The 26941-nt window shown below is 45.0% G+C and overlaps 1 protein-coding gene across 3 annotated transcripts in view; it reads left to right on the plus strand.

Annotated features, from left to right (window-relative positions):
* The window catches only part of NTRK3 (neurotrophic receptor tyrosine kinase 3), a 408224-nt gene that overhangs the window by 81045 nt on the left and 300238 nt on the right, over positions 1–26941 (plus strand). The window lies entirely within an intron of this gene.

Consider the following 26941-nt stretch of genomic DNA (forward strand, 5'->3'; position numbering starts at 1 on the left):
GGGTCAAACCGCCGGGGCTGTGAGGCCTGCTCAAAACAGCCAGACACATTTCATGGAGCTCTTTGCTGGGGTCTTGTGGAGGTCTGAGCTGTGGTGGGGAGGGGAGAGACTGCCACCCCTCCATCCCCAACCGGGCAACTCGGCCCAGTTGGTCACACTTTATAAAACCCTGAAGAAGTCAAAGCGAGCTGAGAAGTGAATGAAAAATATTGGAGGCCCCCACATATGTTCCGCAGGAGCAGGAAAGAAGGCTGAGAAAGATCACCATCATCTCTCCCATGGGTTGGCAAACTAAGGCCGACGGGCCAGATCATGCCCAATTGCTTTCTAGACCCAGCCACAGATGGTCCAGGAATCCAGTCAGCCAGCATAGTGTGTCTGTGCATGTGATGGTTTTTGCGACTCAGCCAGGTTTGGGGGTCAAAAGTGAGGTGGGCAGCTGCTCAAGACAAGCCCCATCTCCGCCTGTCGTGCACATGCAGCAATCTTTTCTTCCAGGGTTGGGGGTGGGAAAGAGGGAAAAGGAGCCACAGTTCAGATTTCCACCATGGAGCTGCTGGCGACTGACCTCAGAAAGGGCAGTTGTGGCGGCAGGGGCTCAGAGGCACCTAAGGAGCGATGCCCGCCAGTGTCTGTGGTGGCAGTGCTCCCCGCCAGAGGAAGTGAGGAGCTCCTGGGCAGCTGCACTCCGAAGCAGTTCTGTGCTCTGCTGGGGAGGCCGCTTGATAGCTACACGGTGAAAGCCATGGAATGGTAAATAGTCACCGCCGCCTCAACTTCCCTCACACGGGGAAAAGAACGTTTTTGCTTGAGCGGCACCAACCTGACTTAGCGTGGCCAACGGCTTTTCCCTTCACCCACACATGCGCACACACTCTCCCAGGGCTGACAGGAATGGCGTGCTTACCTCAGCCCCCCACCCTGCCTTATGAGAGAAATAATAACTGTCAATGCGTAAAATGTAAAGGAAGCAGCGTGGGTGTATGAGGGAACACCCCCCCAAAAAAATCACATTTGGGTAACATTGAGGTTGGTCCCAATAAGGGTTTTTGCCAAAAAATGTGGGTCATAATCATGGCAACATATAGTCCACCCCCCCAAGGTCTGAGGGACAGAGGACCGGCCCCCTGCTGAAAAAGTTTGCTGACCCCTGATAATAATAAATAATAATAATAATAATAATAATAATAATAATAATTTATTATTTATACCCCATCCATCTGGCTCGGTTTCCCCAGCCACTCTGGGTGGCTTCCAACAAAATATTAAAATACAACGATCTGTTAAACATTAAAAGCTTTCCTAAATAGGGCTGCCTTCAGATGTCTTCTTAATAATGGGCATTGTCACATTTAGTAGGTTTGTGTGTGCGTAAATGTGACGGAGAACATGGGTAAAGGAAGGTTCAAATAGCTCTGAGTTGTGGGAAGGCAGCTCCAGGAAACACAGGGAGATGGAGAGATGGAGGGGGAGAGTGAAACCTGCGAAGGGGGTGTAGAGTCTGCCTTCGTCATTAACATTCTCTGGCGCTTGGAGATGCAGATTGCAAATGGGAGTTGGGGAGGCTTTCTTTCTTCACAGTTTTTATATATAGGTCAGAGGTGTAGAAGGAAGTGGGAGGGGAGACCATCAACTTGGTCTCTGTGTTTTGCAGCTTAAGTAGGAGGGAGCGGGCGGTGGAAGCTTGCACAGGGAAGAAAACACAACCAATTTTGTTCTCCCATGTATACAGTGCCACCAATGTGCAACCATGTTGCAGAGAAGTTGTGACTTACTGATCATAGCCGAAGGGCCAGGATGTCTGGAGCTTCAGCAGAAAACCTACAAGAGGTGTGGGGTGGAAATGAGGCAGGGGGAGGGATCTAAACTCCTTCCCTTCACCAAATATTTTGTTCTGCTTAGGTATTTATTGCATTCATACTCCAAGGTGGCATCGATGGCTCTTCCATCTCCTGCATAGATGACCTTTTGGGTCACTATCAGATCTACATTTCTATGATTCTATAACCCCAACAATAACCTTGTAAGGTAAGGTTAGGCTGGGAGGTGGTGTCTGGCCCAAGGTCACCCAGTGAGCTTTGTGGCCAACTGGGGATTTGAACCCCAGTCTTCCAGATCCTAGTCTGACACTCTAACCACTACAGCATCCGGGCTGTTACAAAGGCCCTTAGTTCCCTTTGCCAACACTGCTGCACATGGAGAAGGGCCACACTTAAGTGGCAGGGGATTTCCTTTGCATGCCAGAAGGTCCCAGGTCCAATCCTGCAATTACATATGCAGGTAGCATGGGAATGTCCTCTGAATGAAACCTTGGAGAGTCACTGCTAGTCATCGTAGACAATAGGGCTGGCCGAAATCTGGTTTTCAACATCACGATATAGTGCCAGCTAAACATTGTGATACACCGATATATCGCAATGTCTAAAATACTGATGAAACTACATAGAGGTGAATGGGGTGATGTCCTGGCAACTGCTACTACTTAGGAGTCTAAAACCGATACATTTTCACTTACATTTAACATTTTGTTAACACTGTTATTTTAGAAAACAGAGCAATGGGGGGAAGGCGGGTAGGACTCATGAGAGAAGCAATGTCCAGCTTCACAATTGTTTACATAGCACACACAAACATTGTGATCCGTGATACTGTATATTGGCAGGTCAAATATTATGACCTGCCAATATACAAACTGGTTATACTGATATGTCGCCCAACCCTAGTAGACAATGCTGAGGTAGATGGACTCAGTATGAGGCAGACCGGTGAACAGAAGCATGATTGTCACTGTAAGAGGTCCTGGGCTCAGATCCTAAATAAAGCCCTGCCTGAGACTGGAGGTAAGTGGAGGAGAAGACACAGCTTTATAAACTGGGCAGAAGAGTTGTAGCTCCATGTTGGAACACATGAGATGCATGCAGAAAGCCCCCAAGTTCAATCCATATCATCTCCAGTTAAGACTGGGACAGATGTAGGAACATAGTATAAGGCAGCTACACCCTTTCCCCACTAGTTGTTTCTACAGCCCAATCCCTAAATGGTGGCTGGTTTCAGAAGGTGCAGCTTGTAGGAGCCCAACCATTTCCTCTTTATCATCTTGGCACCTTAGAGGATGAGGTCAGGGTCGTGGTAGACAATACTGAGATGGATGGACCAATGGCCCTGACTCATATTAAGACAGCTTCCTTTGCTATTATGCTAGTACATAAGAAAAGCCTGCTGGATCAATAATTATAATAAAAACAATAAATTTTATTTCTATCCCACCCTCCCCAGCCAAGATTGGCCTCAGGGCGGCTAACACCAGATATAAAAACAGTTGATTGAAATACAACTTAAAAAACAAGATTAAAATACAACATTAAAATGCAGCCTCCTTTCAGTAGAAACTCAAATCAAAAACTTTTTTGGGGATGAAAACATCAAGTCTTCACCAAGCCAGATGCCCCAATGGGAATCATAGAAACAGAATTGTAGAGTTGGAAGGGACCCTGAGGAACAGGGAATATGCAGCTGTCCCATACGGGGATCAAACCTGCAACCTTGGCATTATCAGCACCACACTCCAACCAACTGAACTATCCATTGGACTGCAATGAGAAGCCCACAAACAGGACCTGAGCACAACAGCTCTGTCCCCACTTGAGATTTCCATCAACTGGTATTCAGGGCCATACTGCCTCTGACAATGGAGGGCAGAACATTGCCATCAGGGTAAGTAGTCCCTATTTTCAAGCCACCTCAACTCCTCTTGGAACATGCTGCTGCTGCTGCAACGCTCACAGCTGCAATAAACATCCTCACAACACCCCATGAGCAAATAGGTCAAGCTATTCTTTGAAATGAGAGGCAGGGCTCATTACTCAGAAGCAAACCTGACTTGTGAGGAGGGGTTAAGCCATTTTTGCTGCATCAGCGATAACACTCACACCTGAACTTGAAAACAGAGGGAATGCTTCTTACTAGCTCTGCTTTGAATGCAGGTCACACCCATCTGCCGGAGATGGGTTTTGTGTCCCAGGAATGTGTGGGCCAGGAGAGGGAGAAAGGAAGTCAGTTGAATTGGTTCACAGAGAGTAGCCAGAGATTTTGCTGGCAAAAGGAGAACATGGGTGTGGTCAGGAGGCTGCCACTGCCAATTTTGGGGGGCGGTTGGGGGGAGAAGGGAATGATGCCGTGATGCTTCTGGGTGTCCCTGCTTCTTTCATTTCCAACCTGTGCTGTTTGTAATTAAATGTTCACTCTTGCAAAAGGTGCATTAGTCATTGGTTTCATAGCACAAGACCTTGGAACTCACTCCCAGTTGGTAGAACATCTTTGGTTTGTGCTGACCTTTAAAGCCCTAAACAGCCTTGGCCAAGTATACCTGAAGGAGTGTCTCCACCACCATCACCCAGCTGGATCACTGAGATCCAGCTCTGAGGGCCTTCTGGTGGTTCTCTCACTTCAAGAAGTGAGTTTAAAGGCAACCAGGCAGAGGGCCTTCTTGGTAGTGGCGCCCGCCCTGTGGAACAACCCCCCATCAGAGGAGATGAGTAACCACACAATCTTGAGAAGTCACCTGAAGGCAGCCCTGTACTTTTTCATGTTTGATGTTTTATTAGGTCCTGTATATGCTGGAAGCCATCCAGAATGACTGTGTCAACCCAGTTGGATGGACAGGGCTACAAATATTAGAATTGTCATTCTTATTTTCAGGCAAAAGTGGGAGCATCCTGTTTCCACAGTAGCCAACTAGAGGCTTATGGGAAGCCTACAAGCAGGACCTGAGCCCTCTCCCCATTTGTGTTTCCCAGCAACTAGTTTTCAGAGACAGTTTTTCATACTCAATGGTAGCCATCCTGGCTAGTAGCCATCGAAAGACTGGCAGAATTGGGAGTTTTAAACTCAATACAACAGCCAGTCAGTTAAGCAGGACTTCTTGTCACTATTCCAGCCAATACTGGCTTCTGCTAAAGAGGTGTCAGAACATTATTAACCGCCCCCTTCTTCCCAAGCAGGCAGCTTGCATGTCTGAGTGTTGATTTGTCAGAGGCTAGTTCCCCGCCTCCTTTGTGTAACCTAGGAACACGTTAGCACACATGCCAGATTCAGGGTTTCCAGCCTAATGAAACATGAACAGGTTTATGGTAATTGCTTCTAATCCAGAGCATATGCTGTCGAAGCACAGCTGAGAAAGTTCTTGTAAGCAACAGCAGAGAAACTGTCGCTTTCGGCTGCAAGGGATCACTTTGCCAACGATCCGGGTGAAAGCGCACCACCCACTGAGCTGAGTGCAGCAGCAGCAGCAACAATAAAGTTGGGTATGTAAAGAGAATGGCAAAGAAGTGCACCCCATTTGCTGCATCAAGGGAGAGATATCCACTCTGTGTAGTGGAGGTAAAAGCTTAGGAAAGAAGGAAATTCGACACTCCCGATGCTCACTTCTTCTCACTGTAAATCATCTCCACTCTTAGGAACCAAGTTAGCTACTTTATGCTATGTCAGGTCAACAGATCCTCTAGCTCAGTAGCCAAGGTTCAATTCACAGCTTCTCCAGGTAGGGCTGGGAAAGAGTCTCTGTCTGAAACCCTGGAGAGCTGCTGCCAGTCAGTGCAGACAACACTGGTTTTGATGGACTGTTGACCTGACTTGGCAGAAGGCACCTTCCTCTGTTCTTATGAGGTTCCTTTCCCTGCTCTATGTGGCTAGTTGTCTTGTATCAAGAGCTTCCATTCCGTATTTGTGTGTAAATTTCAGGAATGTCTACTCAGTCCCTTGGGTTCCCTCTGCCCCACATATGGTTTCCATTGCCTTGGCGGAAATTACTGATATCTGTGACATATCTGCAAGTTTGAATTGCTATCTCATTCCATCTCCTGCTCTCTGTGCTACAATTCCTCTCCCTAATTGCTTTCTGAGCAGGCTCTCCAAATCTGGAAAGAGGTGAAGATTTGCAAGTACAGAGCGAACTGTGTCACAAATGCTATGTTTTTATGATCATTACCTTGACAAATCACAATTACACCCTATGGTTATGCTGATAATTACCAGGCTAGATTCATTTGTGTGTGGTGGTTCTTCTTTTTTTAAAAAAATTGGCAACCTTAATTTATCCTCTAAATGCAGAAACTTTCCTAATACAGTATGGCTATTTCTGTTCATCAGTTGTGTGCAGAACAGGGTATGTAAAAAGGCAAATATTTGATCCTCCATTGCCCTGTTACTGGAGAGAAAGCATAGCCCCTCAAAACTCTTTATGACACAGCAGCTCCTTTTTCATTTTCAGTTACTGAATTTTATGACTTCCCAATACTTAAGGTATTCAGTTCTTCGTGCCTGTAGTTACTAAAATATATAATTCCATAAAGTCCAGCCACAAATTATTTATGGCTTCTCAGAAAGTAATAATGAGTGGTTGTCTATGTCATCTCTCCCCCCCCCCGATGCCCATTCAAGTCTGCATCAGAAATAATTCAAAGGAACTGGATAATTCTGCTAAATACTTTCCTGAAGATTTGTAAAAACAAAAAACCCTCAGCAATAAAATAATTCAAGGTCTGACTCTGAGCGGTGTGCTGAGCAGGCCTTACACCTTATGACAGAGGAAGAATGCTCTGGCCCATGGGCCAGTCGTGTCCCACCGGGGGGGGGCGCTTCCAAATTCCATTTCCCCAAACTACACCCACCTGCTTGATCAGCTGACATCACTCATGGCATTGTTTGCTGAGTGGGAGTGTGGGGTTAATTGAATTGGCTGCATTTGCCTGTTCCAAGCTGGGATTTACATGGAATTCCCTGCTAAAATGAGGGACGGGACCTTCACTTTAGCAGCAGCTTGCATCCGACACCATTGTGATGTCAGGTAATTAACAGGTGGCTGGCCCCACCCACTTGTCAACTTTGTCCCACATTGCCAATCATAATAAGATCCGGCTCACGGAGCCAAAAAGAATCCCCAGTCCTGCCCTATGAGGTATCCTTCCTTTCCCCTAACTCAGGGCTAGGCAACCTAAGGCCCGTGGGCCGGATGCTGCCCAATCACCTTCTCAACCTTGCCCACAGACGGTCTGGGAATCAGTGTGTTTTTACATGAGTAGAATGTGTGCTTTTATTTAAAATGCATCTCTGGGTTATTTGTGGGGCATAGGAATTTGTTCACCCCCCCAAAAAAAAATATAGTCCGGCCTACCACATGGTCTGAGGGACGGTGGACCAGCCCACGGCTGAAAAAGGTTGCTGACCCCTGCCCTAACATCTTAGTAACCAGAAGAATTAATGGAAGTTATTGCAGTACCACTGGGAACCACAGGATGTAGTACCAAAAATCTCTGGGAAATGCTGTGCCCACAGATGCTGGAAGCCATAGGAAATACAGTGGTACCTCAGGTTAATAACTTAATTCGTTCTGGAGGTCTCTTCTTAACCTGAAACTGTTCTTAACCTGAGGTACCGCTTTAGCTAATGGGGCCTCCCTCTGCTGCCGTGCAATTTCTGTTCTCATCCTGAAGCAAAGTTCTTAACTCGAGGCACTATTTCTGGGTTAGCGGAGTCTGTAACCTGAAGCGTCTGTAAACTGAAGTGCCTGTAACCCGAGGTACCACTGTACATGCCTAGAGCTACCACAGTTTCTAAGCTCCCTCAGACAAAAGGAGGGGAAGTACAGTGGTACCTCGGGTTACATACGCTTCAGGTTACATACGCTTCAGGTTACAGACTCTGCTAACCCAGAATATTACCTCAGGTTAAGAACTTTGCTTCAGGATGAGAACAGAAATTGTGCTCCGGCGGCATGGCAGCAGCAGGAGGCCCCATTAGCTAAAGTGGTGCTTCAGGTTAAGAACAGTTTCAGGTTAAGTACAGACCACTGGAATGAATTAAGTACTTAACCTGAGGTAGCACTGTATTGATTGTAAAAGGAATATGGCTCCAAGTAGAAGACCAGGTCTTCAAAGGGGTCCCCCTTGGATCTAGGGTAGACCTGAGCAACCAAATACCTGAACCTATGGACTCCAGCACTACCAGAATCTCCTCTAAAAGAAAAAGTAAAAATGCAATTTCCCCTAATACAATCAATGGATGTGAGGACACCCCATTGATTGCCACTATTGATTTGACTAACTTGGCCCACTAGGTGGGTCTCCCCTCCCTCCTTCCCTTCTCCCTGAGCATTCATCTATCCAACATTTGCTCTGTACTTACCGCAGATTTCTTATTGGCCTGCAGAGGTGTCTGCCATGGTGCTTCGCAGCAAGGTAGTGTTTCAGAAAGGCATCATCACCAATACAGAGCAGCAGGTTGGGGATAAGCCTGGGTTTGTTGTCATTCCAGTAGGAAGGAACATGCCAGGTCTTGCTCATTTATTCTTTGTCACAGTCGTTGCCTTTGATCCCCAGTCCCCGAGCTGAACAAACCTCTGATTCCTGACTCTCTCTCCCAGGCAAATGTATTTGAAAATTGAAAGGGAAACCTGCTCAGCAGAGACAGGGAACATCTGGGCCACATTAGCCTGTGTAAAACAATCTTTTCAGCTGTCAACAATGTGTCCAGGTTTATAGCATCTGGGGCGGGGGGCGAGGAGGAGAAGCCCAGTGTAAACTCGTGTTGTGAAAAGGCATGTACGTGTGACTCAGTGCTTTTCTTCACCTTTTGATCCAGGAGTGCTGAGGTTGTTAACAGTTGCAGGAAGGTTTTGTTAGATGAGAAATGCATCCCAGTGTTTTGCAACCACAGTTTAGGTGCAGACGGATGTAACAAATTTTGGACTGCAGGGGCTCGTTTTGAAAATCACCCATCCCGAGTTTGGGCTTAGGTATGGACCAGGGAAGTAGGGATGAATAAATCTCTCAATTTCAGTTTTTCTCTGTTTTGCATTTCCGCCAGTCTTAAATTCTACACTCCACATTTCAGAAGGATTTGCAGTATTTAAAATAATAAAATAATTCATTGTTATTATGAAATTTACTGTGAATTTCTCGTAACACACACATTTTGAATGCAGCTTTGATTAATATACACATTTGTTGTAAGCCATCTCGCTCAATATAATACATTATTGCAAGTTTATTTCATTAACATACACATTTTAAATGTACAATTTCCCTTAATATATGCATTTTAATACACATTGTTTGCTTGGAAAATTGTGGAAGTATGAATGTCAGAGGTTTGCGTATTGGTTCAAGAAGTGTGAATTAGCTTCTCATTAATAAAATCAACAAAACTGAACTAGTCCTTATGGATTTATGCAGAGCCAAAAGATATTGGTTTGGGTTTATGCCCCATTCCTCTTTAAGAACACGAGTCCTGCTAGATCAGACCAATGGCCCATCTAGTCCAGCCTCTTTTTCTCACAGTGCCCCATCAGATGCTCCTGGGAAACCCAGAAGCAGAACCTGAGTGCAACAGCACTCTGCCCATTTGTGATTCCCAGCAAATTGCCTGTGATAGTGGATGTAGAACACAGACATTATGGCACGTAACCATTGATGGACCTTTTCCTCCATGGATGTGTATAATCTTCTAAAGCCATCCAATTTAGTAGCCATCACTATGTCTTGTGGTAGCAAATTTAACTGATTAAATATGTTTTGTGAAGATGTATCTTCTTGTCTCTCGCCTGAATCTTCTTCCAACATTCAGGTTCATTAGATGTTCCTGACTTTTAGTATTATGGCAGAACATAGGCATAAGAGCATTATGTTCCCAGACTATTAATTATTTCCTGGATCCCACTCCTCATAAATTGCATCTTAAGGGTCCTAAGAAGGATCCTAAAATTAATTTTGGAACTGGAGAATGTGCAGTTTGCCCTCAGTGTCAGTTCTTTTCATTCATTTGCTTCTTCCTTGCCTCGCTCCAAACTTATCAATGCACATGTGCATCAATAAATCACTGTGCAGAATAAAATGCATATTGGAGATTATCTTGGAAAACCATTAGTCGAGGAGGAGGGAAGTCTTAGGCTGAAAAAGCCAAATGATTTTATATTTTGTATACAAGATGGATGTTTTGATGGGAAATATCTGGAAAAACCAATAAAAAATATTATATAATAAAATAAAAAATTACTGTGCGAAAGGAGCCATTATAGGATTGGATGTGCAACTGTAACAGTATTATTTTTTGTGTTATTTTCCTGATGTGCTCCTCCATGTTTGTAAACCCCTTGTATAGAAAGTATGTTGATGCAATAAGGTATACAAAAATTGCTTGTTTTTGTGTGATGGGGGCATTGTTTTATGAGCATAACGGGGAGATAAATGAACTGAAAGGTTCAGCAAACTGCAGGAAGATTCAAGGACAATCAAAGAAACATTTGAACATTTCAGTGTAGTATAGTATCAAAATAACATTTTTTATTTGCAGAATTTGCAGCTGCATTGCTTTATAGTTTCTGGATATCCCATGTTCATATTATAAAGTAGTTGTGTTCTCTGTTATAAATCAAGCACAGCTAGGAGTTATTTCTTTTTACTTTTCAGTGGATTTCTTATCAATAAAAAAAAATGTTCAGGGCCACATTTTATTCTGAAATGAAAAGCAAACTGGAGAACAGAGAATTTTTAATAATTTGGTTCCACTTGACACTTAGGTGCTGCTAATTCCAAACTCCAAGTACCAAGGAGGAATTAAGGTGAGAGAATTTGGGGAGGGTCCTTAACAGAACTACCAGAGTGGAAATTGCCAGTGTTTGCTTTTTCATCCCATTCTTGCAACGGAAATCAGCCCAGTGCATATGATTGCTAATCGCTGCTGTTGTTGTTTTCTGTCTGCAAACAATATGTAATTGACTACATTCCACACCTCTTGGCATTATGTATTCCTTTACATTGAAATGATGAATAGGCTGGAATAATGTAATGGCGATGCTATTTACGTAATTAATTACATAAATTATGCAAGTTATGTAATTTTTGCCACGACAGACAATGAGATGCATAACACAGTTTTTGGAAGAAGATGAACTGCAGCAGGAAACAGTGCTGCATATGACAAATACAGGACAGGACAGAAAATGATGTCTTCTAAATAGATGTATTTTCCGCAAGCGATATGACAGGGTATGGCGCTTGACTTTGACTGATAAACTTGCACAATGCTGTAGAGCGATGCGTGGAGAAACCAAACAAGATACTTTTGATGCTGACTTGTTTAAGTTTATTTCTTTTATTAACCATCACCCGGAAGAACATAGTTTCCCTGTAACTCATACATCTTTTTTGGATTGCTTATTTAACATAACATGCTGCTTATTCCTCCCCTGCCCTATGCATATCATGTCTATATTTTCCTTTGTATCTGGTGACCAATACTCATTATTTGTTGTTTGTATTGTTTAATGTTATTTTTAAATAAAAATTATATAGACATTTTTACATTCCTACCAGTTACTTCAGGCAGGGCACTGCTGAGAATACCATTTGCCCCAGAGACTCTCTTACCTTGTTCTAGAAACTAGGTTTTTAGTGTCGTAACTGAAGCTCTCTGGAATCAATTACTGGCTGAATTAGCTGGGCACCTGATGTTCAAGTGCTTACCAAAGAACCTTTTCTTTAAGGCTTTCCCTGAGGTATAACCCAATCATTTACAGAATGTCAGTTGTACATCAGCAGACACTGTTTTTAGAGTGTGGAAAGATGTTCTTATTGTTTTTAGAGTTTGTTCAAATGACCTTCCTTTTCGTTTAGAGTGTAGGGTTTTGTGTTTTATTCTGTTGTTATCTTGTATGCTGCTTCGATGGCGTTTTGTGCCTCAGAACAGCCTATAAATTCATAAAAATAATGATAAATCTGCACAAGGGAGGGACTGTAGCTCAGTGGTAGAACATTTGCTTGTCATGCAGAAGGTCCCAGATCCAGTGCTCAGGATCTCCAGATAGAATTGGGAATGACTTCAGTCCAAAACAATGAAGAGCTGATGTCAGATGGTGAAGACCAACTTCCACCATCCTTGACTGTTGACCATGCTAACTGGGGCTAAGGGGAATTGGCATCCAACAACGTCTGGAGGGCCACAGGTTCATCATTATTACTGAGCTAGGTGTCCCAAGGCAGCTTCTGATGTTTCTAGGCTTGCCTCTGCAAGGCTGTTTTCCCTGTAGAAACTGGGAACTAGAAGGTGCAGTTTTGCACAGACGAAGCTTTGGGCAAGAGGAGGGTGATTAACCCTTCAGACAGGAGAAGGGTTCTTTTCCACCCACATCGCCCCTCTACCAGTGGCTTTTACCCTTGCCCTGGTCCTGATGCCAGTAGTTCAGGTCTTCATTACCCTCACTTAGGAACTATAAAGCTGGAGGCATTTTCTCTCTCTACATAAAGTAACAAATGAGACCATTTCACTAGCAGACAAAGTGACCTCTCTGAGACTCATTGCTTCGGGCCCTTTTGACACCATGTAATTATCATGTCACCATTAATATAATTAACTTAGTTGAATTTTTAAGAGAAGATTGTTTTGGTGTTCCTGGTAGTTCTAGAACTGTTAAGACAGCATAGACTAAACTAAAAGGAAAAAAGGTTTCATTTCACCCAGGTGAGGGGTGAAAATGGATTTTTGTTTTTTTAAAAGTTCCATTAGCATAATTTCAATTTATTTTTCCAGTGGATTTTTTGTTGTTGTTGCCAGGATGAAGATGTTTACTTTGAAATTCAAGATACAAAAATGAGAGAGAGAGAATGCTTAAAGAATAGATAGCACTGAGAATAGGTACCTACAACAATTCAGTCATTGCAACCACAGCCCTATAAGGTAGGTCAGCTTTATTATCTCTGTATTGCAGTTGGAGAGGCTGATACTCAGTGTAGCTTTCCTAAGCCCATTCAATGAGCTCATGGCTGAGCTTCTTATCTCTGCTTTCTTATCTCATGGCTGAGCTTCTTATCTCTGCTTTCTCCAACCTTTAATTGTGTGATGCTCCTTGTCATCTAAATTAATTCTGGGTCCCAGTTCAACCCTGTGTGTGTCAAATAGTGTAAATTGACAGGCCCTTCTCGATATTCCACCTCTCAGGGGATATCTATTAAGCAGTAACAGCTGATAGGACCTCCTCTGTTGTGGCACCCTGCTTTGGATTTTCTGAGATACGGCTGGTGCTGACTCATTTTGCTTTACAGCACCAGCTAAAACACAGTTATTTACCCAAACTTTTGGAAAGGATCAATGTACACCTTGGGATTTTTATTAGTAGGCTACCCTGCAGTTTTAGTGCAATTTAAATTTACCTGCTCATATGCTTACCTATATTCTGTTTGGTTTAGTAAGTTTTAGCAGGCTCTGCCTTTCGATCATGTGACTGATGAATGGCCAGCAAATAAACTATTGCAGTAGCCATAGGGATAGTGCATTACAATCCACTGTCAGCAGAAACAGATTTGGAAGTTTAAGCATGTTTGCAGAATAGAGAGAAGTTCAGGGGCGGGGGCTGTTGTTGTTTTGCCCTGGCCACAAATGGGACTCTGTGGGGCAGAAATGTCCTGCAGGTGTCTGTTGCCAAAACGCCCTAGGGATGCCCACCACACCCATCCTCATGCATGACATCAGGAGTGGGGCAGGTAAGAGAGTGGCTTAAAGCTCCTATTTGTTCTTTGGATTTAGCAAGACATGCTCCCTCCATATTTCCTCTTCAAACCACAGAAGGTAGAAGCTCACTTTGCTGGATCCAAAGAACAGGAGCTTTGGAGTTGTGTACAAAGGGCTTTGAAACAGCCCTCCCACTCACTTCTTCAAACCAATGAGATTCAAAGGAGAAACCCTTTATAAACAGCCTCATGGGAAGTTGTCTACAAACAGCTGTTTTAAAGGCCTGCGGCCCACTTGCTTTGAAGTACCTAGAACTGAGGTTTCAAAGAGAAGCATCAGCTGATCTCATAGTAATGGCCGGTGAATGGCACCTGTGAGGTCCCATCCACCTGCCCACTTTGGCTCACCAGAGGTGGAAGAAATAAAAATCTGGCCATTTGGCAAGAAACAAAATCTTCTCTGCCCCTGGTCTATAGGTTAAGGGTGGAATTTCAGCACCTTGGAGAGTTCCTTGAACTTGCTCCCTCAAGAGTGTTCAGCTCTTCCATGTGATTAGATTAGAGCAGGGTTAGACTGGCTGGCCCCTCCCCTTCCCCTTCCACTGAGTCCTTGTGCACTGGTAGTGTGAGTCTGAATCATCTGCAGCAGAGCCCCTTGCATTTCTGGAGGTCCCCCCCCCAATGTTTCTAAACCTGTAAAGGCATAGTTCATGGACCTTCACAGGCGGTCATCCTGTAACATGTGGATGATGGTGTTGCTGGTGACAGAGACATGATGAAGGGGGTGGAATGAGCTAGCATACTCCCCCATTGTGTAAGAAGGACAATGCCTGGATAGAACGAATGTCTGGAACTCAACTGAGGCATTTAATTTGTCTGGGGCCAGTTTGCTCATCCAAAGCACAAGCCTAGATCCAGGCACCAAGCCCATAGTCTAGAACTTTATCACCACTCATCTTGCAACCTGTGCATTGCCTATGCTGGTATATAGATATAAAGAATATGAGGATTGGGGGGTAGGAATCTACGCTAGGAATATCATGCTCCTCAATGCCAGTCCTGCAGTTCGGACTCTGTGTTGGTGTTTAGAGCCATTGCTTATACCATTGGCATTCTGTGTCAAACTAACATTCTCTCCATTCACATATTGCGTGAGTATCTTCTCTGCCTGGATCAATTCTCTTGCATAAAATATCATGTCAGTGTTTTCTCTCTCTGCTTGTACCCCACTGAGGCTTAAAACAGTCTTATTCCTGGGTGTGTTTCACTGGGAAGGCATATTGGTTGAATTCACCAACGGCTCTCTTTTCTGGCTGGGTGGGTGTATGATAAGTGAAATCATAAAATATTATACAACACTGAAATACAGAACACCATTAGTGTGAATACGGAAGCGCTACAAACTGGCATTGTACAAAAAACCCTGTTTGTCTAGTTCCTTAACAGTTTCAAGTGTCTGCAAAAGAGGCATCCATTTTTCTCTCTCTCAGCCTTATTCTTGGGGCATGGGAGCATTTCTTTCAAAGGTTGGCCCCAGCAGGATTTTGAGCTTCCTCTACTGTTGTGCACATGCTTTTATTTCTGGTAAACATTTATCCAGCATACCGTAGCCTCCCTGGCTGCCTTTGTTTCCTGATCCGAAAAAGCTCCATGGGAGAAGTGAGCCTCGTTATGGCTCCATCTGCACCATAGATTTAATGCACCATAGCTTCCCCCAAAGGATTGTGGGAGCTGTAGTGTCTTAAGACTGCTGAGAGTTTTTAAGAGACCCATACTTTCCTTCCAGAGCTGCAGTTCTCAGCGTGGTTCAGCATTCAATCCCACTTACCAGGGAACTCTAGGAAATGTAGCTCTGTGTGTGGGGAATAGGGACCTCTGAACAACTCTCAACAACCTTAACAAACTGCAGTTCTCAGGATTCTTTGGGGGAAGTCATGACTGTTAAAGTGGCAGCCTTAAATATACAGTGCAGATAGGGCCTATGTCTAGCCTTGAGTTTGAATTGAAACTCAGGCACCCAGGAAGGCTGCAGTATGCAGGCCACTGATGAGATGATTTGTAAAATGAAAGGGCAATTGCAGGGGCCACTCAGTCACCTCAAAAGAAAAGTAATTGCATAGAAACCCCTGCACCCCACCTATGAAAATTTCTCCGAAAAATTATCTCCCTTTTGATACCATAATTTCTGAATGCAACTTCTATTCTCATTAATTTATAGAGAATGGGGTGGTTTTTTTGGGGGGAATAAATGCAAGTTGTTGTTTTTTGGCACAGCACTACTGTGAGCTGGGAGAGACCTCTCGGAAAATAAACTATTTTATTTTTCCTGAACGCTCAACGAGAGAGCTCATAAATATTGAACTGATTTCAAATTAAGCTGAGGGAAAGTCATCCCTCATTAAAATTAATATGGCTCAGCCCTGCCATTGTCAGTTAGGGTAAAATAGCCAGGCAGGAGTGAAGGTTGTTTTATGCTGAACTTGCAAGTGGGGGCAGGCTACAGGGCTTCGTGAGCCAGAGTTGGCTCCCAGTTGCCAGTCCTTGCAATAGACTTATCTATGAAGATGTCAGATTTTGAATATTGCATACCAATGTCAGCCAGCCAAAGTGATTCAGTGGATAGAGATCTGGATGCAGTCCCGTGAGGTCAGGGCTTGATTCCCTCTCAATGTGTCTTTCGCACTGGGTTGCCTTGGCTAAGTTGCTCTGCCAGTTTCAATTCCTCACATATAAATTGGGAGCAATAGTTGCCCTCATCACATCCTGCACTTGTTGCAAAGATGAATGGCAGACACAAAGGAGATATATATATATATATATATATATATATATATATATATATATGCTTTCGTAGATTTTCACGGGTACAGGAATGCAGGTTTTGGTGTCTTCGGGTGTCTTCCCGTGTAAGAGTCGGGGTGTCTTGTTACTGGAACAGAGCTCTGTTCCAGTAACAAGAAGCCGAAAGCACCAGCCTGAAGATGACGAGTGAGACCTCGTCGAAACGTCGCACAGACACCCCGACTCTTACACGGGAAGACACCCGAAGACACCAAAACCTGCATATATATATATATATATATAAAAATTTAAAGTGCTGTATAAATGATTGAAAATGGTCTTGAATCAAGGCTCTTCTTATTGAATTTATGAGTCTTGTTTCATTGTGACTCTTACAGAAATGTTTCAAGTTGAGTTAGTGATTTTTTGCTGTGCGGATGTCAGAGCAGGTATCTCCTCTTCCCTCCCTGCCTCTGTTCCATTGACATTCCTATTTCCCCCCCAGATTTGAGATCTTTGGAAGCTGCACTTTTCAGATAGATAGACAGATAAAGTTCTGATTGGAAATTCTAGTTTGCCAACGTGAATGTATTTATGTTAGTAAGGCTGCAGTTGTAGTCCTGCTTAGCTGGGAGTAAGCCCCATTGAATTCAATAGGACTTTCTCCTGAGTAGACATGGTTAGGGTTGTGCTGCAAATCCTCTCTTATATTCCTACCTTTCGGACCCTAAAAAAAAAAAGCATGGACCTGCACTGCCATTCTACAATGCTGTTTTTTGTAACCTGACCGAAGACCATTTGGTGACAGCTGGGCTATAAGTAATTATAAATAAATAAATAATAGACTGAGAGTTTGATAGTATGTAAGTGTGCTGTTAAATGTAAAGGTTTAATTTAAAAGGCAATGTTCTCAAGTCAGATGGGCGGGGTATAAATAATAAAATTATTATTATTATGCAATAGGATGTCCCTATTTTCATCGGTGAAATTTTGGAGAGTTTGGCATTGGTCCACCTAGCTCAATATCTCCTACACTGACTTGCAGTGGAATCACTCTATTGCTAATGCTTGATTGTTAAAAAAAAAAGAAGAAACCTTCTTGAAGCTGTCTACAAAAGATTAAAACAATGAAATTGTCAGTAAAAACTACTATTTAAGATACTCGAAAAATAATTAAAATAAGCAAGAAGCGAAAAAACAGATTAAAATGCATCAACATTGTATGTGTCTGCAAAGGCTTGCCTGCACTAAACTGGTTTTAGCAGGCACCCAAAAGAGTACAGTGAAGGTGTCTGTAGGAAGAGAGTTCTAAATCATAGGTAATGAAACACGAAAACATTTACCGTATTGGCCACGAATATAAGCCGCACTCCCCCCCCCCCAAATTCCGGCCGTGAAAAGTTAAAGTGCAGCCTATATTGACAACCTTACGATATCACTGCTGAAACAGCTGCCCTAGGTCTGTGGCCCTGCCTTGCCTTCCAAGGCCGGAATAGAGTGTGTCCTCCTTCCCCCCCACCCAGGATACCACCAAGAGGGCTGTTGGGGGTGCGGGGCAATGGCGCCCGTCCTGTCTGTGGCTCCCAAGCCTCCCCCAAGCAGCCAAAAAGAAGGGGGAAAGGCTGCTGGCAAAGCAGCATGGTTCCCCCCTCCAGGAAGCAGCCCAGGAGTGTGGGGAATGGTACCCGTAGGATTTTCTTCTACACTTGCCATTTACGGGTATGAATGCCTGCAGAATTTTAAGGGAGTGGCTTTTTTCAGGTTTTGGCTTCCCCCCTCCTTGGATTTTACAGGTGCAGCTTGTATTTGGGTGTGGCTTATATCCGGGCCAATATGGTATATCTTGCAAATTCAGTAGTGGTGAAGCCTTATTGGAGTTCACCGATTGGGTCTGCGTTGCTCCGGGACAGGAGGAAGGAAGTCAAAATGACACCGAGTTGGTTCAAAGAAAGAGTTTATTCTGCTCTCCGGATAGCAGAAGGCACTTGCATGATCAAGTCCACAGCAAGTCCAAAGAAATGACAGGTTTCATGCAGTTTATATATCCTCCAGGCACCCTCTCACTCCTCCCCTAGGAGCCCAAATACGTCGGCGTACGTACACAGGTTGACATCACATATGTTCCTGCTCTGGTACTCTCAACCATAAAAGGATCTTCCTTCCTGTACTTCTGACCATAAAAGGATATTCCTGTTCCTACTCCTATCTTGGAGCAAGAGGTCACTACTTCCGAGAACATGCTCTGGCGTTAGTCCCAGACTTGGGTCTTTGTGTCATTCAGGCCTCATCATGGGACTGAAACTGCCTTGGTCGCACTGGTTGATGATCTCCGGCGGGCTAGGGACAAAGGTGAGAGCTGTTTCCTAGTTCTGCTGGATCTCTCAGCGGCGTTTGATACCATCGACCATAGCATCCTTCTGGACCGTCTTGGGGGGCTGGGAGCTGGGGGCACTGTTATACAGTGGTTCCGCTCCTTCCTCCTAGGCCGTGTTCAGAAAGTGGTGGTGGGGGATGAGTGTTCAGACCCCTGGGCTCTCACTTGTGGGGTGCCTCAGGGTTCTGTCCTCTCCCCCATGCTTTTCAACATCTACATGCGGCCGCTGGGAGAGATCATCAGGAGGTTTGGGCTGGGTGTTCATCAGTATGCGGATGATACCCAGCTCTACCTCTCTTTTAAATCAGAACCAGTGAAGGCAGTGAAGGTCCTGTGTGAGTGTCTGGAGGCGGTTGGAGGATGGATGGCGGCTAACAGATTGAGGTTGAATCCTGACAAGACAGAAGTACTGTTTTTGGGGGACAGGAGGCGGGCAGGTGTGGAGGATTCCCTGGTCCTGAATGGGGTAACTGTGCCCCTGAAGGACCAGGTGCGCAGCCTGGGAGTCATTTTGGACTCACAGCTGTCCATGGAGGCACAGGTCAAATCTGTGTCCAGGGCAGCTGTTTACCAGCTCCATCTGGTACGTAGGCTGAGACCCTATCTGCCTGCGGACTGTCTCGCCAGAGTGGTGCATGCTCTGGTTATCTCCCGCTTGGACTACTGCAATGCACTCTACGTGGGGCTACCTTTGAAGGTGACTCGGAAACTACAACTAATCCAGAATGCGGCAGCTAGACTGGTGACTGGGAGCGGCCGCCGAGACCATATAACTCCGGTCTTGAAAGACCTGCATTGGCTCCCAGTACGTTTCCGAGCACAATTCAAAGTGTTGGTGCTGACCTTTAAAGCCCTAAACGGCCTCGGTCCAGTATACCTGAAGGAGCGTCTCCACCCCCATCAGTCTGCCCGGACGCTGAGGTCCAGCGCCGAGGGCCTTCTGGCGGTTCCCTCACTGCGAGAAGCAAAGCTACAGGGAACCAGGCAGAGGGCCTTCTCGGTAGTGGCGCCCGCCCTGTGGAACACCCTTCCAGCAGATGTCAAGGCGATAAACAACTACCTGACATTCAGGAGACATCTTAAGGCAGCCCTGTTCAGGGAAGTTTTTAACGTGTGATATTTTATTGTATTTTTGGTTTTTATGGAAGCCGCCCAGAGTGGCTGGGGAGGCCCAGCCAGATGGGCGGGGTATAAATAATAAATTATTATTATTATTATTATTGTGGCCAGGACATAAGATATGTCTGTGTCTGTTCTACTGGTAAAGTCAAGGCCAGTCTTGCTGTCAAACTGATAAGGGAGAGAGCTGTGTTCTTGTTTTGCATTTGCTCAACGGCTAAAGTTTATGCATTTTAGCTAAGGAGAAATGGGGATTTTGGTGCAGTTTAAAAACTGCCTGCACAGTCAGTTTTGGGGTTTGGGAAACCCATTCCTTCAGTGGTACCTCAGGTTAAGTGCTTAATTTGTTCCGGAGGTCTGTTCTTAACCTGAAACTGTACTTAACCTGAAGCACCACTTTAGCTGCCGCCGCACCGCTGGAGCACGATTTCTGTTCTCATCCTGAAGCAAAGTTCTTAACCTGAAGCACTATTTCTGGGTTAGCGGAGTCTGTAACCTGAAGCGTATGTAACCTGAAGCGTATGTAACCCGAGGTACCACTGTACAAGTAACTTGTAACAGTGCCAGTTCCACTCAGCATTATCCCCACTGACTGTTGGTGGTTCTCCAGGGTTTCTTACAGCGGGTAATAATAATAATAATAATAATAATAATAATAATAATAATAATAATAATAATAATAATAGGAATTGCACCAGAAGGTCATAAATCAGGTATTAGCTTGCTTGATGGAGATCTGTTGGCTTTTTTTGAGGAAAGGGTGTTGATTGCTTTGCCACTGGAAGTGCTACCTACTGGAACCCCAGCAGCTCCATTAAGTTATGCCCCAGTGGAGAGACCCTGCATTTTCTGCTGCAGACCTTAACACACTGCAGAGTGTAAGCAGCATAACACAGCTGAAGTGGGCTTCAAAGGGAGCTGGTTGAGCCTATCAACTTCCTAAGTACCTGTCTGTCCAGGTTGCAGAGCTTGCTTTGCTGTCTTTTGACAGCTGCCAAGGGGTTGGTGGGTAGGATGGAGAAGCAGAGAAACGCAGCAGATGCTTTGGGAAATGGACTCTTCTCCCTCCTTCCCTCTCTTCCTTTTCCTTTGTGGTCCAGAGCTGCCTTGCCGTCCTGCCTCTCTCTTTTTTGGTTTTGTTGTTTATCATGCTAAACATATCAGATAATTGAACACTAATGCCTCTGTATGGATCACTAGGCGCAATACGCCTGGAGGACAAATCAATTTTCTTGTTACCTTGCGAGAGCGCGGTCTCGGGTGTGCTGCCTGCGTTTTCCGTTGCTTCTCGTTTGCACGCCACTTAGCGGTTGCAATGCGGCACTCTGTTTTTGCAGCCTGCGCAACTCACATGCAACAAGGACACTGGAGGAAGGGGAAGGGGGCCTGTGTTGCCCTCTAAGCACTCTTTGGATGAGGTTTTATTTTGGATATTTGTCTGCTTTCTGTACACCTCTCATGTGCCAGGGTCTCCAGAAGGATCTTCAGATCAGCCAGGCCTGAGCGCCTTAATCTCTGTGCCAGAAGAGGGAGCCACTTTTTCACTGAGCATCACCTATGCATCTGGTCAGAATGATGCACTGACTCAGGGGTTGTCATCTGACAAAGTGCCCCACCCGGTTTCACTCAGTCCTGTAAACTCTTACGATCTGGTCAGTGCCTCACTCTGATACAACAACAACAAAGCAACAACAGCTCAGTTGGTTAGATCATGGTGCTGCTAATGCCAAGGTTGCAGGTTCGATCCCTGTATGGGGCAGCTGCATATTCCTGCATTGGTCTAGATCAGTGGTTCTCAATTTGTGGGTCCCCAGATGTTGTTGGACTACAACTCCCATCATCCCTGACCACTGGTCATGCTGGCTAGGACAACATCTAGGACAACAACATCTGGGGACCCACAGGTTGAGAACCACTGGTCTGAATGATCCTCAGGATCCCTTCCAACTCTATGATTCTGTGATTTCTAACAACTGCATTTATATCCCATCTTTTTCTCCATGGAGCTCAAGGTGGTATACATGGTTCTCCCCACAACAACTCTGAGAGGCAGTTTAGCCTGTGAGGCGTTGACTGCCCCAAGGTCACCCACTGAAATCCATGGTTGAGTGGGGATTTCAACCCTGGTCTTCCAGAACCAGGGACGCAGGTGGCGCTGTGGGTTAAACCACAGAGCCTAGGACTTGTCGATCAGAAGGTTGGCAGTTTGAATACCCGCAACAGGGTGAGCTCCTGTTGCTCGGTCCCTTCTCCAGCCAACCTAGCAGTTCGAAAGCACGTCAAAGTGCAAGTAGATAAATAGGCACTGCTCCGGCAGGAAGGTAAACAGCGTTTCCGTGCGCTGCTCTGGCTCGCCAGAAGCAGCTTAGTCATGCTGGCCACATGACCCGGAAGCTGCACGCTGGCTCCCTCGGCCAATAAAGTGAGATGAGTGCTGCAACCCAAGAGTTGGCCACGACTGGACCTAATGGACTGGGGTCCCTTTCCCTTTTACCTTCCAGAACCAACACTCTAATCACTACACAGAATTACAACCGCAATCACTTTGGGGTGGCCCTACAGATAATGTACTGCCTGAACTGTTAGCTGGGAAGAGATGGCAGCATGTGATCTTAACCTGTAGCATCCTCATGTTATAGATGGAGGAAGTGAATCCCATGTCATTTAAGTGGGATGTTTTGCACTTGGAACCTGGCACATTTGCAAACATTTCGACAATGAGAAATGTTTGCTTTAGACTCTAGGATGGTCTTCAACTGTAGTTGACTCTTTTTTAAAAAAACACCCTGTGAGATGATAGCAAATATTTTTCATGCAACTTTAGGCGAGGGCCCTGTTGGGTCAGGTCCTGGGCTTGTTAATATTGTGTGATGCCCGAGGGGAGAGAGTCCTCGCTTGGGTTGCTCCTTACCGTATTGATAAACGTGACTCTGCAGTCCCTCGGAAGCTGTCAGTCTGGCTCCGATATCCACAGAATAACGAGGTGCACTAAAGTGACAGATCTATTTCAGTTTTCCCTCCTTTTATAACGTGCCTGTCGCATTGCCCGTGGCTCGTGGAGATTGCTATAATAAAGGGGCACTCAAAATAACAAACCGCTGACACTGCTCTCCCGGAAACGCTTCTTGACCAACAGAAGAATTGAAAACACAGATCGAATGTTTGCAGACATTGTTGTTGAAAACCTACCAGTCAAGGGATTATGAGTGCCTCTTCAGTCTGCAGAGAAGTGTGTGCATGGAAGTTACAAATGTACCCCAAGGATGGCAAACAGGTGGCTTGCCAGAGGAGTTTAACAATCAATTCCTCTTCCCAGAGAACTCTGAGAACTGCAGCACTGTGGTGAGTGTAGGGGGTCTCCTAACAACCCTCAACACCTTTCCCAAACTTGGTTGTTGTTTAGTCGTGTCCGACTCTTCATGACCCCATGGACCAGAGCACGCCAGGCACTCCTGTCTTCCACTGCCTCTCGCAGTTTGGTCAAACTCATGCTGGTAGCTTCGAGAACACTATCCAACCATCTCGTCCTCTGCCGTCCCCTTCTCCTTGTGCCCTCCATCTTTCCCAGCATCAGGGTCTTTTCCAGGGAGTCTTCTCTTCTCATGAGGTGGCCAAAGTATTGGAAGAGCCTTAGCTTCAGGATCTGTCCTTCCAGTGAGCACTCAGGGCTGATTTCCTTCAGAATGGATAGGTTTGATCTTCTTGCAGTCCATGGGACTCTCAAGAGTCACCTCCAGTACCATAATTCAAAAGCATCAGTTCTTCGGCGATCAGCCTTCTTTATGGTCCAGCTCTCACTTCCATACATCACTACTGGGAAAACCATAGCTTTTACTATACAGCCCTTTGTTGGCAAGGTGATGTCTCTACTTTTTAAGATTTCCCAAACTACAGCTCCCATAATTCTTTGGGGGAATCCAGGACAGTTTAAAGTGGCAATAGCTCCCTTGGGGCTGGTGGCAGGATGCCTGCTTGTTTCAGCTACTTCAGGGAGTTGCAAAGTATAATGGTTTGTTTGGTCAATGTGTTGAGCATCCCTTCCCAGACTGGATTAACTATGGTCATATTCACACAATACATTTTAAGCACTCCTGTGTCACTTTAAGAGTCCTTGCTTCCCCCAAAGAATCCTGGGAACTGTATTTTGTTAAAGGTGCTAGTAACTGTAGCTCTGTGACAAGTTTTCTAACAACTCTCAGCACCTTTAACAAACTATAATTCCTGGGGTTCTTTGGAGGAAGTCAGGACAGTTTAAGGTGACATCATAATGCTTTCAATTCATTGTGCAAATGAAACCAAAATTTCACTGGGGTTTTTTTTAAGCATTGATCTCTTTGTTGTGATGTTGTCTTTTTCTACCAAACAGTGGTTTTGATTGGTATTCTACAATGCCTTGATCTTGTTATATTTAATGATTTTGCAGAAGATTTTTGTTTTGTTTTGGGGGTGTACTTTGAAATGAAAGCTGCTTTGTGATTTTTGGTTGACATTTGAAGGCAGGCAGGGTACAAAACTTCCATGATTGTTCAAGGTCCACTCAGATGCAGTGGGGCTATTTAAAATCAGAGTTGGTTCACACATTCAAATCAGGGACTGTGCCAGGAGCTGAGATCTTTGAACACTCTCCCAAAAGCCCTCTAGCCATCACAGCTTCTCATGGTACCACAGAGAGTCCTGACTTCATGAGAAGCCTTCCCTCCAAATAGTGTTTTAACATGTTACTGGGAGTTCAGATCTGTGCATCTTTTTAACACACTTCTTAGAGCTATGCCTCCCATTCCCCCCCCCCCAAAAAAAAATGCCACTTCCTGTTTTTATGAAAACAAGATCAGGGTCACATTAATGCTCCTAAGAAAGCCTTGGTTCCAGCTTGCTTCATTCGGCGACTACTTCCCTGCCCTGGCCATGGAGGAGGAGGAGGAGGAGGTGTGGGGGGCGGTGGGACGACCCCATTTTTATCAGAGGTATGTTGGAGGATATGGTAGAGTACACCACTGATGCCTGTCCCAGGACCACCAGTACACATTTTTTCCCTGTCACTCACTTACTGTATTTTTCACTCCATAAGACGCCTGACCATAAGAGGCACCTAGTTTTTAGAGGAGGAAAGGGGGGAAAGTCCCGTTTTTGAGGGGATCAGCTCAAAGTTGTGCAGCTTCTTTTGCAAAGGGGAAAAGCCCCTTTCTTGAGGAGCAGCTCAAAGTTGTTGAGCTTACTTTGCAAAGGGAAAAAATCCTGTTTTTATGGGGTTCAACTCACAGTTCTGCAGTTTCTTTAGGAAAGGAAAGCGAGCCGTTTCTACAGTTTCCAGACAGATAATCTAATCAGCCAGTCACATGTCGCTGGGGAAACAAACGGCCTCCATCTGCAGAACATTCAAAAATGGATGCCTGGGCAAGGGGGCGGGGCCAGAAAGGGAGCCAGCGATCGACCACAAATTCTCTCCATAGTACGCACAGACATTTCCCCTTACTTTTTAGGAGGAAAAAAGTGTGTCTTATGGAGCGAAAAATACGATAACTCCCCTATTCCAGCAGCACCAGGCACCTGAATCTAGCTGCCATTTTCATTTCCCATAATGCCTCTGATGTAATGTCACTCTGGGGCATTGTGGGAAATTAGAATGGTGCCCCTTAGCCACTCAGAGTGTGCCTGCCTGCGTCTAGTCTTCAGCACTGCCAGGTAAGCCCTCCTTGACTGATGGATCCTGAGCTCTCCGCTTTGCCCGGGGCCTGTTTGTTTGTTTGTTTGTTTGTTTGTTTATGTGCTGGAAACTGAATGCGTTTGAAGTCTGAGAATGGAAACATGGTTAACAGAATGAATGTCCTTTGCGGTTAGCGTGGTGGGAAGGGAATATATGGAGACCTGGAGAAATTTGAGGAGACCTGGCAAGGTGTTTTTGAAATATGTGAATAATGACATACACGATATATGGAGAAAGAAAGAAGGAAAGGACATGAAATGTAGGCTGTGAGAGTTGCGGCCGACTATGATTCCAGATAGGTATGTGTTAGTGGGAAAAGTTTGGGGAGCCAAAGGAGGTTACAATGATAGCAGGACATGCTATGAAATACCAGTTGCCAGGAGCAACCTTGGGGAGCAGGGATACGGGAGAAATCCAATCTCGTTTGCCTTTTAATTTGCACTTTTTGAAGCAGTATGTGAACCAAAACAGAGTTACAGTGGTGCCCCGCAAGACGAATGCCTCGCAAGACGGAAAACTCGCTAGACGAAAGAGTTTTCCGTTTTGGAGGTGCTTCGCAAAACGAATTTCCTATGGGCTTGCTTCGCAAGACGACAATGTCTTGTGAGTTCCTGCTGGGTTTTTTCCCTCCCCCCCTTTTTCTAAGCCGCTAAGCCGCTTATCAGCTGATCCGATCAGCAGATAAGCCGCTAAAAGCCGCTAATAGCGCTAATCCGCTAATCCTTCAATGGGCTTGCTCCGCAAGACGAAAAAACCGCTAGACGAAGAGAATCACAGAACGGATTCTTTTCGTCTTGCAAGGCACCACTGTATTTTTCAAAATTAGCACTGCTCTGAATTTTACAGTCCAGTTCTCCACTCAACAATCACATATTATGAGCAAGTGTATGTAAATATGTGCTTGCTAGGCACATTATATTTGGGAAAATGGGTTGAGAAAATATCTATCCCACTCAAAACTGCTTGCAAAAATGTGTATATTTGGAGAAAATCACACAAAATTGCCGATGAATTTTTGGGCCACAATTTTTGAATCTCAGATTGCTGCCGAAATTTGCTCATCCAAGACTTGAACTGGTTGGCTGTGATTTCACCCAGCACCTTCTTTACTGCCTCTTTCGAAAAGCTTTCAAAGAATTACCCCCCCCCCCATATAAGTTATTTATAAATGCAGAGCTGAATTAAAAAATTGGGGTGTGGGGGGAGAAACAGAGGGAAACTGAAAATCATTGATAAGGTGATTGGGCCGGATCCAGCCCCTGGGCCTTAGTTTGCCTACCCATGGGATAGGCCTTTGGCCTGATCTAGTGGGATTTTTCTTAACACTCTTATGGGAGGAAGAGTAAAATAATATTTTTTTTTCTGTTGTAAATTGGGGAGGAGTTAGGAAGGAACAAGCAACCACTACATTTAAAAAGAAAGAAAAATGTAAGTCTATTCCTTTGCCTTACCCCCACAATGAAA

The sequence above is a fragment of the Podarcis vaucheri genome (assembly GCF_965113315.1).
Source record: "Podarcis vaucheri genome assembly, chromosome: 14".
NCBI lineage: Eukaryota > Metazoa > Chordata > Lepidosauria > Squamata > Lacertidae > Podarcis > Podarcis vaucheri.